Here is a 17,939-nt window from a genome sequence, read left to right as displayed (position 1 = left end):
AGCTGGCACCAAGGACTCTCTGAATCCCTTTGAAGTTAGCATTTTACATTCTAGTGTTCCTGCTTAACGGGGGAAGCACATGTTCCAGCTGGAAAATCGCACTTGTGTCGTGAGGTCTAGCAAGAACTGAGTCTTATTTATTTGTTTTCTAATGCAGTGGTCAGCTACTAGTTGGCTGCCTAGCAAATGGTACATCATATACCAGTGTCCTCCACCATTACTTTAGTTTAAGTTACAGATTTACTAGTTATTAGTGACTAGAGGGCATATTGTGTCTCCAGTTTTTAATCAGAACTACATTAAGTTCACAGAGGAGTTCCGCCTTAGGGGGGCTGATCCTAAGCCTGTTGAAGTCAATGGAAACACTTCCATTGGCATCAACTGACTTTGATCAGCCCCAAAATGTGAGAGGACAACATGGCCTTTGGAGAAGTGAATGAACTGCAAAGGAACTGTACAACAGGGATGTACAATAACATCACTAATCATTTGCCTCGGACAGCCAGGTGTAGTCATGTGTCTGAGCTCCCCATTAACTTTGGAGCGTAAACGTTTCTGACTCATGAAGGTCAGAGCTCACTAACATACGTAGGGCTCCTTGGGCTGTTTTTACAGCTTCCATTATGATTTTGACCATTTACAACGGGGCTCAAGTGAACCCATTTAACATAAGTATCAGTACACCTGAGCTCCGGAATACCAATGCCCTGCATTCCTGTGCAGTACAATATCTGTGCACAGCACATAATAATGCAAACCATATATTCCCTACACAGATAAGTCAAGCTATTCTGCAGCTGTATTGGAATAACCAGCATTGATTTAAAGTACGCATTTTGAAAATATAAACTTTAGTCTGTTGGCAGTGGCACAAGGGGCTAGGAGATGGGCTCCTTTCTGTAGCTGGGGCTCTTTTTTATAGGCTAGTAGCTGTTAGCTATTTCTTTTTAACAGGACCCTTTTATGTTATTCATCTTTATGTTCTGGGTTTACTTTAATACAAGGGTGCTTTTTTTTAATAGAATACCTAGCATATGATAAATCAGGCCGAGCCATTCAAACCTCACCGAGTGAGTAGGCTTCTGCCAATAATAGGTTGTATAAAAATACTGGTGATGGATAGAATTACAGCAGAAGGGTCCTATCATGCCTTTTTCTAAACAAGTGCCCTCAACTTCTATTGAAGTCACAGGAAGCAGAGGGCACTCAGCACCCAATAAAAGGTGCTCAGCACCAGCCAGATTCAAATCCTGATGAATAAACAAGACCAAACTCTGTCAAAAGATGGATTCTGACTTACGAAATTGGAACAAGAGTGGTGGGCATTTGTCCTGCTCTCTTTAAAGAATGATAAGGATTGGAAGTGCTTTGAATCCCTTCCCTCACCCCAACATAAGATGATTTTTTAAAAACCCTTAACATTTCACAAAATTTAATCAGAAAAATTTTGCCACATTTTTGTAAGTTTGAAAAATATTGACCAGCTCTAATTCACTCAGTGTAACAACTGACTCCAGAAATCTGGATTTTCCTCATTTGCCAACATCCTTTAAATTCATAAGGTCTTCCCAAGAAGAGCAGAATTCCAATAAGGAAAATGACTTATTATGTTCTGTGCTTTTCTCAGCACTGAAAGGCAACAGTCAACTTATCATATTTGCTAGTTTGAAAATAACATCGATATATCTAACCAACATAGAAAACTCAGCTTTTTCCACAATGTCAAGAAATATTGTTTAATAGATCTGCAAAGCTGCTGTGGCCAGCATCTGTTTCATACCATCTTATGGTGGTAAATCATAGTGACACATTTCTGGCACCAGCCTTATCATAGAGTACAATGTTGTAGTCTTTAAATGGCTGACACATTACTTAGTTAAAAAACAGCTAAATGTATTTGCCGTTCCTTTTATCATCTGCTTGTTTTTGATCTTCAGGACCCATTCCTAGGTGCACTGCACAGCAGCCAATACACTTCAGTTAAAAACCCACAATTGGAAATACGCTTTTTAGCATAAAAGACATTGTCCTATTTTCAAAGCTTTTCGCATCAGAAATAAGATCTTTACTTGCCTACAGTCAACATCTTTGGAACATCAGACGCAAAACACAAGCTATCAACGAATTGCATTAATATTAAAAATACATATATTTAATTATTTATGGCACAGCTTTCTTGTATTCTTTTCATAAAGCTTCAGGGTTAAGGAGTTGTCTTGAGATGTGTTTCTCACTGATCAGTACAGTACCATGGGGAACAATTTATATTGCTTTTACTTATCAGAGAACATCAGCAACATTCAGCTACCACGTTCAAAGTATAATAAAGCCACTTTACACATTGTGGGTTACTTTACTGTCTGGTTGTGAATATAAGGTTCAGTGCAGCCTTACTAAGTGTACTGTATACACTTAGGAAACAACTAAGGTGTGTTAAGTGAAGATTATGTATGAGTCATGGAAACAATGGCCTGTGATGGGATATTAGATGGGGTGGGATCCGAGTTATCCAGGAAAGAATTTTCTGTAGTATCTGGCTGGTGAATCTTGCCCATATGCTCAGGGTTTAGCTGATCGCCATATTTGGGGTCCGGAAGGAATTTTCCTCCAGGGCAGATTGGAAGAGGCCCTGGAGGTTTTTTGCCTTCCTCTGTAGCATGGGTCACTGGCTGGAGGATTCTCTGCTCCTTGAAGTCTTTAAACTACGATTTGAGGACTTCAATAGCACAGATATAGGTGTGAGGTTTTTTGCAGGAGTGGTGGGTGAAATTCTGTGGCCTGCATTGTGCAGAAGGTCAGACTAGATGATCATAATGGTCCCTTCTGACCTAAATATCTATGAATCTATGAACAAGTCATTTTGATAAGGCCTCTTGTACAATGCAGTGAAATGTGCACTGAAATAATTTTACCGTCTGGTCAGGTTGTTTTTGTCTGACCATCTTTCAGCAGATAGGACATCAGAATAAGAACCAGGAGACCTAGCTCTGTCATGGCCCTGTTGTTTGATCATGGGAAGTCACTTTGCCTCTCTTTGCCTCAAGTTTCCCCATCTGTAAAAGAGTCAATGAGGATACCAACCTTCTTTGGTAAATGTTTGGAGATACAGATGAAAAGCACCACAAAGGTGAATAATATTATTAATGCTTATTCAAAAGTGTCTAAAGAATGGGTTTGAAGTGTTAATGAAACACTTAGTTTCTAAGAGTCAGCTTTATATAGTCACATTATTGTGACTCCTCCTCCCACACATAGCCTATTTATGGGCCCAATTCTCTACTCTGTTACATCAGTTTTATGCTGTTGTAACACCAGAGGCAGTGCTAGCCCATTGGAGGACCTAAGCAGGAATATTTTTGTGACCCCCCCCCAATACATAATAGAAAGCAAATAGGGGCCCCCCTGGAGCTGCTCGGGGCCCTAAGCTATTGCTTAATCTGTTTATGCCTAGTGCTGGCTCTGTGTAACTTCATGGGATACACCAGACTCATGATAGTGTGATGACACAGAGGATCAGACGCTAAACTGTTTACTTAGCACTTTGTAATAGGACCATTGCCTTCCCTGGGGGAAACTGGGCAGGAGGTTGGGGCCTTTCGGCCAAGTCAAAAGGAGAAGGTGATATACACACACAAAACACCCTTATAGTCTCATGCAAAACAACATAAAGTCAAAAATCTTCCCCCAGCTACAGGGCCAAATGAACCGAAACAATTGCAAAGCTCCCCTTTCTTCAGCCTCAGACAATTGGAGAGAACAAACCCAAATAGGTTTTACCATTGTTACAGTGCCTGGCATCTAGTCTGTCTCAATACAAGCAAAGCAGATAACTCTCCAGCTCCTCTTCTCACTCAGCCAGGGCCTAGTTCAGCAGTCTCAGGAGTTAGAAAGCAACCAATTCCCTCTTCAGGATTACTACTCTCTGACTAACTGGCTTCTATCACCAATGCCTTTTTATGGCTTCCCAGAGGCATAGGCCAGCAGTTTAATAAGTCACAGCTGCCAGACTTTCTCCCCTGATCTTCAGCATTAGCTTTCTCCTTTCTGTACGGGGGATGTACAATTCTCCCCCCAAGGAGTACAGTCACAAATTTAATTGACGCATTATTTTCTTAACGAGCATCATCAGCATGGAAGCATGTCCCCTGGAACGGTGGCCGAAGTATGGAAAGGGCATATGAATGTTTAGCATATCTGGCATGCAAATACCTTGCAACGTCGGCTATAACAGTGCCATGAGAACAGCCTGTTCTCACTTTCAGGTGACATTGTAAATAAGAAGAGGGCAGCATTATCTCCTGTAAATGTAAACAAACTTGTTTGTCTTAGCGATTGGCAGAATAAGATATAGGACTGAGTGGACTTGTAGGCTCTAAAGTTTTACACTGTTTTGTTTGAAGTTATGTAACCAAAAAAAAAAATCTGCATTTGTAAGTTACACTTTTATGATAAAGAGATTGCACTTCAGTACTTGTATGAGGTGAATTGAAAAGTACGGTTTCTTTTGTTTATCATTTTTACAGTGCATATATTTGTAATCAAAAATAATAATATAAAGTGAGCTCTGTGCACTTTGTATTCTGTGTTGTAATTGAAATCAATATTGAAAATGTAGAAAACCATTCAAAAATATTTAATACATTTCAATTGGTATTCTATTGTTATAAGTGCTATTAAATTTTTGAGTTAATCACGTGAGTTAACTGCGATTAATCGACCGCCCTAGTTAATACATCTTTTTTTCCTAATTAGACATAGTCTAAGGGTGAAATTCACTCAGGTGTTGACGACTCACACTAATTAAGCCCTGCAGAATCATGTAATCATGCAAATGTATGGCTGCAAGGGACCTCAAGAAGTCATCAAGTCCAGCCCTCTCCACTGAGGCTGGATCAAGTAAACCTAGACCATCCCTGACAGATGCTTGTCCAATCTGTTCTTAAAAACTTACAGTGATAGGGATTCCACAACCTTCCTTGGAAGCCTATTCCAGATCTTAATTACTCTTATAGTTAGAAAGTTTTTCCTAATATTTAACCTAAATCTCCTTTGATGCAGACTAAAGCCATTACTTCTTGTCCTACCTTCTGTCGACATGCAGAACAATTGATCACAGTCTTCTTTATAATAGCCCTTAACATATTTGAAGACTGTTATTAGGTACCTCCTCAGTCTTCTTTTCTCAAGACTAAATATGCTCAGTTTTTTTTAAATCTTCTTCATAGGTCAGGTTTTCTAAACCTTTTATCATTTTGTTGCTCTCTTCTGGACTCTCTCCAATTTGTCCACATCTTTTCCAATCTGTGGCACCCAGAACTGGACACAATATTCCAGCTGAGGCCTCATCAGCGTTGAGTAGAGTGGGACATTTATCTCCCATGTCTTAGGTACAACAATCCTGCTAATATATCCCAGAATATTAGCCTTTTTTGCAACTGCATCACATAGTTGAATCATATAACTCCCAAGCCTTTTAATCAGTACAACAATCTAACCAGTTATTCCCCTTTTTGTAGTTGTGCATTTGACTTTTCCTTCCAAAGTAAAGTACTTTGCACTTATCAGTACTGAATTTCATCTTATTCCTTTCAGATCAATTCTCCAATTTTTGAAGCACTTTTTGAATTCTAATCACATCCACCGAAGTGCTCGGAATGCATCCCAGCTCATCTGCAAGTGTTATAAGCATATTCTCCATTCCATTATCTAAGTCAGTGGGTCTCAACCTTTCCAGACTACTGTACCCCTTTCAGGAGTCTGATTTGTCTTGTGTACCCCCAAGTTTCACCTCACTTAAAAACAACTTGCTTACAAAATCAGACATAAAAATACAAAAGTGTCAAAAAAGTCATTATTACTGAGAAATTGCTTACTTTCTCATTTTTACCATATAATTATAAAATAAATCAATTGGAATATAAATATATTACTTACATTTCAGTGTATAGTATATAGAACAGTATAAACAAGTTATCTGTATGAAATTTTAGTTTGTACTGCCTTCACTATGCTTTTTATGTAGCCTGTTGTAAAACTAGGCAAATAGCTAGATGAGTTAGTGTACCCACTTGAAGACCTCTGCGTACCCCCAAGGGGTACGTGTACCACTGGTTGGCAACCACTGCTCTAGGCCAGTATCCTTGTCAAAGAACGAAATTACATTTGTTTGGCATGATTTAGTCTTGACAAATCCATGCAGGCTGTTCCTTATAAACCTATTATCCTCCAGGTGCTTACGAATTGATTGTTTAATAATTTGTTCCTGTATCTTTCCAGGTATCGAAAATAGGATGATCCGTCTATAATTCCATGGGTCCTCTTTGTTTCTCTTCTTAAAGATAGGTACTATATTTGCACTTCTCCAGACCTCTGGGACTTCACCCGTCCTCCATGAGTTCTCAAAGATAATTACTAATGGTTCCGAGATTGCTTCAGCTAATGTCTTAAGTACCCTAGGATGCATTTAATCAGACCCTGCCAACTTGACTACCTCTAATTTATCTAAATACACTTTAACCTGTTCTTTTCCTATTCTGGCTCATGTTTCTTCTTCTTTGTTGTTAATATTAATTGTGTTAAGTATTTGGTCACCATTAACGTTTTTAGTGAAGACTGAAACAAAATACGCATTAAACACATCAGCCTTCTCAGTGTCATCTGTTATTGGCTCTCTTTCACTGCTAAGCAGAAGACCTACACCTAACTTCATCCTTTTCTTGTTCCTAATGTATCTGAAGAGCCTCTTCTTACTGCCTTTTATATCTCTTGCTAGGTGAAACTCACTTGCTGCCTTAGCCTTTCTGATTTTCTCCCTACGTGCTTGTGCTATTCTTTTGTACTCCTTCTTAACAATTTGTCCATGTTTCCACTTTTAATAGTATTTGTTTCTGATTTTTCAGCTCATTAAAGAGCTCCTGATGGAACTATATTGGCTTCTTACTATTCTTCCTGTCTTTTCGTTGCACTGGGAAAGTTTGTTGTTGTGCCTTTATTATTGTCTCTTTGGGAAACTGCCAGCTTTTCTGAACTCCTCTAGCCCTCAGATTTTCTTCTCATGGGACCTTATCCCAGTTCTCTGAGTTTGTTAAAGTTTGTTTTTTGAATTACATTGTCCTTATTCTGCTGCTCTCACTCCTTCCTTTCCTTACAATCATGAAATCTATCATTTCATGATCACGTTCACTCAAATTGCCTTCCACCTTCAGATTCACTACCAGTTCCTTCCTGTTGGTCAGAATCTAGTCTAAAATGGCTGTCCCCCGTTACTTCCTCCACTTTCTGAAATGAAAAGTTGTCCCCAATACATTCCAAGAACCCTTTGGAAATGTGTTTTGACATATTACTGTAGTAGAAAGAGAGAGCCTGAGACATGAGGGCTGGTATGAGGCCTGAACTAAGGTAGTGGTCAAACCGTGCTAATATAAAGCAAAGTCAGACTGTGAGCAGAAGTCAGGCCCTGTTATAAAACATTCAAATTCAAAGCAGCTGGCAAGAATAGGGCTGGCACTGCAAAAACACCCACATTCCTAAAAAGTACTAGGCACAGGACACTCACGCAAGCACCTTTCAGAAGGGTGGTACCAGAACCCCTGATACCAAGTATGGTACAAACACACCTGGATCAGTCTGTGATAGTTTGGAGTCCCAGGGTCCTGCTGAAGTGTGGCTGCGCTGCCAAGGTACAAGGGCTTGCAGAGGCGGATGGACTGGAAAGCGGATGTCAAACAGTACATTATTGTCTCAGTGCTTCAAAACAGGTTCACTTTATCCACAGAGAAAAGCACCTGGTGGAGTCTCAAGGCCAAAGAATGAAACTTTGTAAAACTGAGGGTCACTAGATTGTGTGAGTGATTCTTCAGTTCCCAGGAGTTCCATGGACACAACAGAGTGAGAGTGAAAAGAGTGCACGACAATCATGAGTTAAAATATACAATTGCTTTTTCTTTAAAAATTGCAGACCATTTTGGACTGGGAGGTGGGGGATGGGGACGAGGGGAGCAGGGAGGGCACAACTTACTACCTGAGCTTTCTCTGTCCTTTCAGGCATTCCACAATCTGGAGGACATAACAGTTCTGGAGGTTCTCAAAAGGCAAAGAGACATTTCATTCCAAACCTCTGGGGGCAGCTCAGCTGTGTACGCTACAGAAGTTTTCACACTTATGGTGACTGAGCAGCACATGTGTGAGTGGAGTGGGCTGGTGACCGAAACAGGTGGGCCCAGAAGATATGCCCATCATCCCTGTAATTTGACCGCCTATCTGGAGTTCTGACGACGGGAAAAGTTTGCAGCTATCAGCACCCGGGATTGGGTCAAAATGCATGGGGGAAATCAACAGGATGGCTATGGATTACTGCCTCCCTTTGGTTTCTGATTCAGCCTGCTGTGAATGCATGCAAACACACCTGATAATACGGACTCTAAAAGAGCTACACAGACATCCCTCCCTTCCCCCCAGCATATTTCTTGACTACACACAAACCCCTAGCCATACTTCGCACATTAACTATATTTCACCTACCTCCTGTAAAATTCACTGTTTACAGGAGGTTTGGTTGATTTGTATGGCAGGACATACTGAAAGGGAAGGCAATACAAGGTTCTCACTTTTAACACCTCAGCACATCTTTGTGGGAATGTGCGAGTTTCTATTAAAAATTTAGTTTTGAATACTTGTTTCACTGTTAGTTGTGCTTCCATTTTGAATTCCACGTGGTGACGATGAGGACGGGGGCGCTGGCATGAAATCTGCCATTAGCGGATACATGTTGCTGCCTGCAACTTGTAATAAATTTGTATTGGGGCATAAACCAGAAATCCCTCCCATCCATTAATAATAACAAAAGCCATGGAGCCAGAAAGGTATCAGGCTCTGGGACTAATTCTGCCCCTTTTATTTATGTGCCAGTTCCATGTAGCGGGCTGCTCCTTTGGTGGGCAGGGAGCATCTAAAAGCTCCTCTGCGTAGGGACCCAGGATTGCTGCAGCTGCTGTGGTGGCAAAGCCTCCTCGGCAATCAGTGTGAGCAGTAGAGTCACTTCGGTAGCCTGATCCATCACCTACTGGCTCCCCTCCAGTCCCAAACTGGATTCTGGGGTCTCAAGATCACAGTTCAGGCTGGTGTGAGCCACTGGGGGCTCAGTGCATAGCGCAGCATCCCGACTCTTGTCAAAATCCTCATATGGAGGCACATGATGAGGAGTTCTCAGAGGTGCAGTTCTCATCCCTGGCTTTCTGGTAGTTGTCCTGAGCCACTTAATCCAGTGAATCCCCAACACGACCATCTTGTCTATTTCTTGGTACACATGGTCATTTCGGGTACTCTGGCACTGGAGTCGAATGTCTTGCTCACCTCACACCACATATTTACCAGAATTTGACTGTAGTTTCGTGAGAGGTGGCAGCATGCTTGGCAAAGGCCTTCTTATTGGTGGCCATATGCAGGAGAGAGGTCCCTCTGTGATCAGAATAAAATGGAAGGGTTAAACATCAAGCAGCTGTACTCGAACCAGGGGGTTCCTGCTGTTTCCGGAGGGTCTCTTGGCTAGTCTTGAGATAGAATGTCTAGGAACACTGGCCCATGGGATTGTGGGATAGCACAGGCATAGTTATATGGGCCCATGGTGCCCGTGCTCCACCAATATTCAGGAACGTGGGCCCGGCTCCACCAATGTTTGGGCTTATATTTTCAGAGCCGTCCCATCCACAGGATGGACTGAGGCAACCACCCTGGGCCCTGCGCTTTGGGGGGCCCCACGCTTCAGGGGGATGAGGGGCCCAGGGCGGCCTGGGGGATTAGCGGGGGGCCGGGCACCGGCAGCAGCAAGCGATCCGCCCCCAGCCTGCTGCATTCCGCCTCTTCCCGCCCGTGCTCCGCCCTTGCTCCACCCTTTCCCCCAAGCCCTGCCCCTGCTCTGCCCCCTCCCTATCCCCATTCCACCCCTTCCCCCAAGCCCTGCCCCTGCTCTGCCCCCTCCCTATCGCCATTCCACCCCTTCCCCCAAGTCCCTGCCCTGCTTCTTTCTGGCTTCTGCCCTCTCTCCCGAGCGACGCTGGGACCTGGCAGAGCGGGGAAGGCTGGGGCCGGGTCACTTGCTGCTGCTGGCACCAGGCCCCCTGCTACCCTACCAGGCCACCCTGGACCCCAAATACTCCTGAAGCACAGGGCCCCCCAAAGCTTGGGGCCCGGGGTGGTTGCCCTGGTCCATCCTATGGACGGGATGCCTCTGCTTGGACCCATTCTGGGCACCAACAAAAATTATACAAACCTGGTGCCCATGAGCACAGGACTTGAGTCTGGGGGACCTGGGCCTGAGGTGTGTCCACCCTGCACAATGGCAATGCCAATCTGCCTAGGAAACTTTAAAACATGTTTAAAAACAAATAGTGCCTGATGCCGTTCCCACTGAAGCCAAAGGCAAAAGTCTCATTGATGTCAATGGGAGCAAGTTTGAGCCTGAATCTGACAGCACCAGTCCTTTCACACATAAACAGAATATTGGTCTTTAGACCTATAGCCAAACTCTGCCTCTGAAGTATTCTCAGAACTGCCACTGTCCCTTTTAGTAGCGTGCTAAGCCATTTCCCAGGTCCTGACCACTCACAGAATTCCTTCAGCATGGGAATATTTAAACTAACAGCATAAAATAAGAGCAAACCCCTCCATTTCCTAACCGTACAGAGATGGAAGCCTACTGGAAGTTAAAAGCCTATATACTTTTGAGGATCTGGGGCCTAAGTGTTTCTAACAAACCTGGAAATACAGGCCTTGCAGAGTATCAAGGGCTTATCAAGATTAACGTACAGCACCTGCTGATGCCTATTAAATAAGGCCTGATAGCTTAACTAGCTAGCTGATCTCAATTACAGATTCTCTCGTTTGTGCTACTAATAAATAAATGAACTAGGAGCAATAAACTTGAACCATACACAATCCAAATTCATTCTCCATCCAATTATTCTGATTCTAATTGTCCTTTAGAGACGCTGGCAAGAAAGGGAACTCATATTTTTTTTAAATGGTCTATAAATGCAAATTATCCATCAATGGAATGTGATATGTGTTAATGTGATATTTATTAATATTAAAGTTAGTATATTTATTAAAGTGTTTGTTGTTCCCAGTTGTTTGACTGCTTTGTGCAATTTTTTTTTTGCAAAACAATTTCTGTTAGTATTTTCTCTTTATGATATGGCAAAAATAGCAAATTGTGTCTCATCTGAATCATAGGTGCTTATCTCTCTTTCCTGACTGGATGACCTCTGTGTTAAAACTAGGAGTCCCTTTTCCAGTTCATAATTTATCTGCAAACAAGGTGTGATTTTTACAAAGGTACCCATTATTAGTAAATTTCTGATGAATCTTTTTGTGACTAAATCATAGGTTTTCATAATGGCTAAAAAGAATTTCCAGCTTAAACATTCTTGCAAGTATTTCCTATTATTATTATTTATTTGGGTTATGGCAGCACCTAGAGGCAGGGCCCCATTGTGCTAGGAACCAAGATGGAGCTTGATAAATTTATGAATGGGATTATAAAACAATTGTGTGTGATAGCAGGGGACAGGTTTCGATGACCCAAGAGGTTCCTTCCAGTTCTATGTTCTTATGGTCTTAAACTAGGCAGTGAATGAACATATACTAAAGGGAGAGTCCCTGGTCTAAAGAACTTACTGTCTAAATATAAGACTATCAGCCATGGGTGAATAAAACAGACAGGGAAGTACAATGAGACAATACTGGTCAGCATGAGACACCGGTGACCCAGCAATGTGTTCATACTGTTGTTGCTTTCCTTAAATATTTTTGCAGCTAAAACCTTGCTCACCCAAATATTTGTGAAATAAAAGGGAGGCCTGGTTAGCAGTGAAGTGGATCACTAGGTTTCATTCTCAAGAATACTCTCAAATACTTTTTTATTGTATTTACCCAGTTCTAGTCTCAGCCCTCTGCAGGACAAATACCTAGTTCAGCATTCATGAATTGCTCCTGGCTCTGTTGCTGAGTCTAACAATAGTGCTGGTTGTTGTGTGGGGGGGTTTGTGGTGTGGACACCTGGGTCGAATAATTTATATTTTACTGGTTTCAGAGTAGCAGCCGTATTAGTCTGTATTCGCAAAAAGAAAAGGAGTACTTGTGGCACTTTAGAGACTAACCAATTTATTTGAGCATAAGCTTTCATGAGCTACAGCTCACTTCATCGGATGCATTGATTTTTTTCAATATATTTTTTGGAAGCTGGGAGACAAGAAATGTACATACTGGAGTAGATCCTTGGGACAAGTCAGACTCAGTGAGGGAAGGGACTGAAAGGGCTGCATCTTTATCTCTTCCCTCCCCGATCCTGATCTCACTGGGTGCCATTTCCCCCCCGCCCCGGTGCTAGATAGAGCAGCCTCAGGGCTGCAAGAGAGTGGAAAATTGGGCTATGATCTGTAGAGAGCAATGCACAATACAGAACATCTTGATAGCAAGCAGAGGGTTACATGTAATACCGATCCTCCTCCTCCTCTTCTTCCACAGAAGCAAGTGAATTCCCCATTCAAACTGGCAAACATCTCTCTTAGGCAGTCAAAATGTTACTAATCTACTTTAGAATGTGTATTTACCTTAGCAAAACTACATCTGCCTCTGAGCTTCTTGTTCACAAAAGGAAGGAGGACCTTAAAACTGAGGCCAGCTGCTCTGATTTTTCTTAATAATTAATATGGGGCTCAGTAACCAAAATCACAAATGGGCTTGGAAATTAGGATAATGCATTACAATTAAATCATGCAAACCATTTTTAATGGAAAAATGTAATTGCTTATTAAAATCCAGCCTGCCCAGTTCACATTCACGTTTTTAATCAGACTAATTGCTCTTGCCTCTGAAATTTATGGGAAAGGCAGAGATGTGAACAATTGTCATTGCAGTTTAAAACTAATTTATAACCTCTGCCTTTGCACTGTGCTCTGTGGCAGCTCAGCTGAGGCTGTAAATACCTTCTAGTTTGACTAGATTCAGGGAGACCACAGTGTCTTGTAAGAATGGTGAAGTGTGGTAGTGCTAATGCTCTTGCTTCCTTCTGTCAATGCTAATCTGGTGTCACCAGGGATATGTCTGACAAAGAGGTGACAAATGTCCCCAGGAATTGAGGTTTTTTCATATTTGAGTGCGTGTGTATGTGTGTATATATATACATATATACACACACACACACATCCCCATCTTCTGATAAATAATAATGTAGAACCAGATTCTTGGGCCCTTGTAGTTAAGACTTCATGCCACATATTCTTTCCCTGCTCTTCCTCATGCTTGGGATGTAAATTCAGCAGATATAAATTCAAAGAAATGCGCCTGCCTTTCTAAGGCCTTATCTACATGGTGAAAAATGACTTTGATCTGGAACTCTCAGGGAGCTATTCCAGGAATCGGGACCCCCCCATGCCAGTCTGCAATCAAAGACAGCACAACAGCCAAACGCTGTTCTGGAGACACCAAATTCCTCCTGTCCTGTGCAAAGAGAATGTCTTTTTTTTACCAGAACCCAGTTTCATTCACTGGAAATCACCTTCTGAGGCAGGTTTCAGAGTAGCAGCCGTGTTAATCTGTATCTGCAAAAAGAAAAGGAGGACTTGTGGCACCTTAGAGACTAACAAATTTATTTGAGCATAAGCTTTCATGAGCTACAGCTCACTTCATTGGATGCATTCAGTGGAAAATACAGTGGGGAGATTTATATACATAGAGAACATGAAACAATGGGTGTTACCATACATACTATGATGAGAGTGATAGGTAAGGTGAGCTATTACCGGGGGTGAGGGGGTGGGGGAGGGAAACTTTTGTAGTGATAATCAAGGTGGGCCATTTCCAGCAGTTGACAAGAACATCTGAGGCAGGAACTCCCATGTAGAATGAGTGGAATTGGAACACACCTGGACAGTAATTCTTTGCTCTAATTCTGTTTCACTATTTTCATATGTGGGGAGTGGTTTTTCACATTCGGGACCAGTGATCTACATTTAAAAAATTTAAATCAGTTTTTGAGGTGTCAGAGGACCAAAAAAAGCATCTCTGATATGGTACATGTGGTTCACCATATGTGTACTTCACACATTAAAGAATAAAATGGACTCACTGACCTATCTGCAGGGCACTCCCTAGGAGTCCTTTCAAGCTGCCACAGTGTGAGTCAGACCTATGGAGACCATTGGTTCCTTCTTTTTGTTTTCCTTTAAAATAGAAGCCATCCAAACTGAAAGTATGTGTTTGTGCTTTGTTTCTGGAAAACCGATCACATTTTTAAAGCACAACATAAAAAAACTTGACAGACTTTAGGCTAATGGTGCACTGAGACACAGCCTGTCATGCTGATTGGTTCTGTCTCATAATTTCCTTGTACTACACCTATCTATCTGTTGTCTCTTGCCTTATACTTAGATCGTAAGCTAAGGGACTATCTATATTGTTCTGTGTTTGTCCAGCACCTAGGACAATGGGGTCTGGTTCATGACATGGGCGTGTAGGTGCTACAGTAATATAAATACATAATAATAATTATTATTTTCAAGTCATAGGTTTTTTTAAAGCACAAGAGATGTTCAGAGAACCTCAGCTGGAAGGTGCCGTATGAGCAAACAGGCAGAAAAAATAAACATTATTACTAAAAAGTCAGCAAATGTAATTTCTTTAGTTGTCACCAGAAAACCCAAAGTGTGATTTATCTCAGGGCAAATGTTTGTTGCAGCTGAGTTCCAAAAAATAGAAATTAATAATGGAAAGACAAGTGCAAAATTTGGGCCTGATGCAACTTCTGTTGAAGTCAGTGGAAATCTTTCCAATGACTTTAATGAGGGTTGGATCATGGACTATATCTGTAATGTAGGTGTAGTAATGGGTTAAAACTTACAGACCAGTGCTCTAATGACAAGGTGAGCATGAACTGAAAGCAAAAGCTGCTGCAGGTTGTGGGGTGTAGTGGTTTGCACACAAAGGAATTATGCAAATGCTGATTTCTCTAATCCAAATCCCATATGAGCTTTATTTTTCTGTGCTGCAGTCTTTGTTGCAAGTGGTGCTGCTCTGAGGAAAAGGGAGATGACAAAGAACAGAGCAGGAATGGAAATGAATTGCAGTATATGAGATGAGGTTTGGCTTTACATTCAGGGAATGCATATATTCTGCCGCGCAGGCCTTGAGCAATCAGGAATGTCATCTGTATGTTTGTGAGGCTTGCTGAATGCTATATAAGGGAGGTAGTGATATAGGGAGACACACACAGCATCCATTTGATTTTAATAAAGCATTTCTTATGTTTCGGGGAAGCTTTACTGGGTACAGAGGCTTAGCTGCTTCTATGAAAAATCTATTATTTTACCAGTGTGTGTGGGGGGGGAAAGGGTATGACAGAGAACACATACAGACATACACAAGCACAGACCCAGATACACACACACACTTTTTGCCTGTCCAAGAAGGAAAATTTATATTCAACAGAGGGATGAGGAGAGAGGCATGGGGCACAGTCATCTGTCTGAAGAAGTGGAGCTGATAGAGGAGTCCCACAAACTAAAAAATGGTGAAGAAATAGAAGAGGGAGTCACCTGCTTCATAATTTCTCTCTTGCTGTCTCTCCCTTTTTTTACTAACCTCACTGGATTTTGTACAAGGACATTTTTAGGTCAGAGTTGTTGTTTTTAATTAATACATTTTCCCCTCAGTAACAGAAACCTAAAAAAGGGAAAAAAAGACTTCTTGTAGTCCTCCTTAAGTGGAATCCCCCACTTCAAAGTATGTCAGATAGTGATCTCATAAACAGCTGTCAGTTCTGGCAGGTGGCAAGAAGCCTAGAATGTACTATTCTTGGATCAAGAAAATATAAGTAGGTCAAGTTACAGTGGTTCTTGTAAACATCATCTCCACGAGAATCAAAAACCGATACAAGGTCAGAAAGTTCTACTAAGCTGAGTACAGAGAGGAAAGAATGACAGGGTCGATTTAGTCTTAAAATATCCGTTCTTCCGTCTAATCTCAAACTTTACCAAATTAGTTTTGTTTCATATTCTGTCTGCAATGGAACAGTCTGAGAAAGTTTTACACCACCGCGCTTTCACTGAGGCAATCGGGACAATGGTTTGGTGAGGTTTTGTTTATTTTAGCAACCTAAAGGAAAGCCAAAGAGATCAAATAGACCAAAAAGGAAGTTGCACCTTTATAACTACTCAATGCTTGCTAGCAAAATATAATGCCTGAAGGACTGTAACAACCATATTAATTATGTCACTTCAGAGTCTTATTTTATGGTATCTATACTGGTGCTCTTCTAAATTCTTCACCTGCCTCTGGAAATTTAAAGTTTAGCTCTTTGCAGGCACCGTTGTGATACAGCCACGAACTACTGACTCCAATCTACAGAGGGGGAAACTGAGGCACAGTGAAGTCCAGGACCAGATTCTGCAACTCTTGCTCAGGTTTGATTAGTCTCCTCATAGAGTAAGGTACTAATTAGAAGAATAAGGGTGGCAAAAATTTGGCTTTAAGTGGTTTGCCCATGGCCGGTCAATGACAGAGACAGGATTAAAACTCAGAAATGCCTGGTTCCCAGTCTTATTATCGGGCCAGACCACACTCTTTTTTTCTGAAGAAATTAGCTGTTTTTTCTTTCCTTTCTGGTGATCCCTTCCATAAATACAATTAGCTGTGATCTATGCACCTACCTACAGGGTTTTTTTTTTAATAGTGCCCATCACTATTGTATCTAAGCACTTATACATCATCTCTCACTTTCCCATCCCAGTCAGTCTCCCAACACATTTTGAGTTACTTATACCTTCTAGTTGTGCAATATCTGGCCAGAACTGTAGGGGCACAGGGGCTGCTCATGTCAGGCTGCCCACCTGGACCAAGTCTCCAGAAAAGGAGGAGTTAGGGGCAGGAACAGACTGAGAAAGCTGGTCAGCACGGCTGGCTGGTTGCACAGGGAAAGAGTATGTTGCACCTCTTAAAGTGCTGTATCAAACTACCCCCTCCTACTCCCTCAGCACAGCCAGGGAGCTTCAGGAGTCAATGTGCCTGTAGAACAGAATGCCTCCTGATGCCCCAGTGGGGGGGGGGGGGGAGTGCAGTTCTGCATGGTCCCTAACTATGGGCTGTGTCTAAACGCTATGTGCTCCATTGAAATCAATGGGAAATGGCCTCTGATCCAACACTTCCTTACTGGGAGGAGTTGGATTCACAGCCTCCAGGATAACCAAGCATTCTGCACAGTGTGAAGCATTCAAACGCATTTACAAGAATCTACCATCAACAAAATTCCAAGGCTGAAAATAAAGTTAATGCTGTTATTCAGCTCCCGTTATCAGTTCTAATAGACACACTCAGCCTTGACTGGGCTTGAACAGAGAGTCAGCAAATTCTCACCTCTTGCTTCCTTTTTCATGGCCATGTATTACGCCTCCTGCTTGCTCCTCGACATATAGACCTGATAGGAACATTTGCAAATTGAAGTATTTTAAATTATTTTAAGTTTATGGTAATCTTTTCCACAGTGAATTGGATATAGATTTTAACCCTGCCTGCTTTCATTTATTTCCAGGCTTTATTCCATATTTTATCTCTTTGCTTCTGGGCTGTTTCCAGCAAACTTCTTCAATCTTTTTCTAGTTTCTTACCCGTTAAAATTTTGTTTCTATTCTTATTTCTCTTTTGTGTTATATTATACCTCAGGGATCTCCTCTCCCTAGATCAGGCATTACCTAACTTCTTCTCAAGCTTGCATTTCAATAGGCATGAGACCCTTTACAAGTAATGTGCAGCTATGCATTCTCAACTGTTATTTTTTACTTGCAGACATAGAAGACAGAGATTAATGTTCCAGACCTTTACAGTCACCTTGAAAGAGGCAGTGACCCAGGAACATCAGTCAGTGTTTTGCATCTGTTGGGATCACCCTG

General features: G+C 41.8%; 2 long non-coding RNA genes across 2 annotated transcripts in view; one reads left to right on the top strand and one right to left on the bottom strand.

Annotated features, from left to right (window-relative positions):
• The window catches only part of LOC141981757 (uncharacterized), a 21,986-nt gene extending 13,192 nt beyond the window's left edge, over positions 1–8,794 (top strand). Inside the window, exons 2-3 of the long non-coding RNA XR_012637904.1 lie at positions 6,277–6,342; positions 8,044–8,794. This is a non-coding gene — a long non-coding RNA (uncharacterized LOC141981757). The remainder of the gene's footprint in view (positions 1–6,276; positions 6,343–8,043) is intronic.
• LOC141981752 (uncharacterized) lies at positions 8,708–17,939 on the bottom strand. Its single transcript, XR_012637901.1, has 3 exons — positions 17,834–17,939; positions 17,407–17,467; positions 8,708–9,456 (listed from the first exon to the last, which is right to left on the bottom strand). It is a non-coding gene; the product is annotated as an uncharacterized LOC141981752 (long non-coding RNA).

Source organism: Natator depressus, chromosome 1 (assembly GCF_965152275.1).
Source record: "Natator depressus isolate rNatDep1 chromosome 1, rNatDep2.hap1, whole genome shotgun sequence".
Lineage (NCBI taxonomy): Eukaryota > Metazoa > Chordata > Testudines > Cheloniidae > Natator > Natator depressus.
The sequence above is the reverse complement of the archived record's forward strand: the minus strand, read 5'-3'. Positions and strand labels throughout refer to the sequence as shown.